Genomic DNA, 664 nt, shown 5'->3' with positions numbered 1-664 from the left:
AAAACTATATGATCAGGGTAGTAATTTTTTTATTTTTTCACATATTTTCGAAGGTCAAAACACAAAAAAATAGTACAAATTTTTACAACGTACCAGGCGTCCTCCATGAGAATATAAAATATCCTTTTACGCGTAAAAATTCAAAAGCACTTTAGTAATAGAATTTTGAAAAAAAAACATTTTTGTATTAGTAATTTGATGCAATTTGATCATGTTTTCTTCTTCCCTGTACGAAACCCTTCTATTTGTAATAACATTCCGCTCACGCGGCAGACAGAGATTTGCGCATTCGCTACCGGTCGCGTTGACATTTGACTGGCACTGCGCGCGCGTACTCGGGCTTAATTACAGCTCCTTTGTGTTCGGTGTGACTTTGGCAGCTTGCCCGAAAGCAGAAGGATTTCTGTCCGCGGAGTCGCACCCGAACCTACTATTGCACCAGTCCACCGTATGCATCCACCGTATGCCGAAAGCCAATGCGGCGTGTGCCACCAGCTGCACAGGGGCGAGGAGTCTAGAGTGGATTTGGGGGAGGAAGGGGCGTGCAAACACTGGGATGGCGACAAGAACAACCAGAAAAACCCAACAAAGACGGGGCCTCTACGGGAAAACCCTTCGCACCCGCACTAGCACCGAGGGAGGGAAAACGCATGCTGTATGTCGC

The sequence above is a fragment of the Anopheles merus genome, chromosome X, assembly GCF_017562075.2.
Source record: "Anopheles merus strain MAF chromosome X, AmerM5.1, whole genome shotgun sequence".
Taxonomy (NCBI): Eukaryota; Metazoa; Arthropoda; class Insecta; order Diptera; family Culicidae; genus Anopheles; species Anopheles merus.
The sequence above is the reverse complement of the archived record's forward strand: the minus strand, read 5'-3'. Positions refer to the sequence as shown.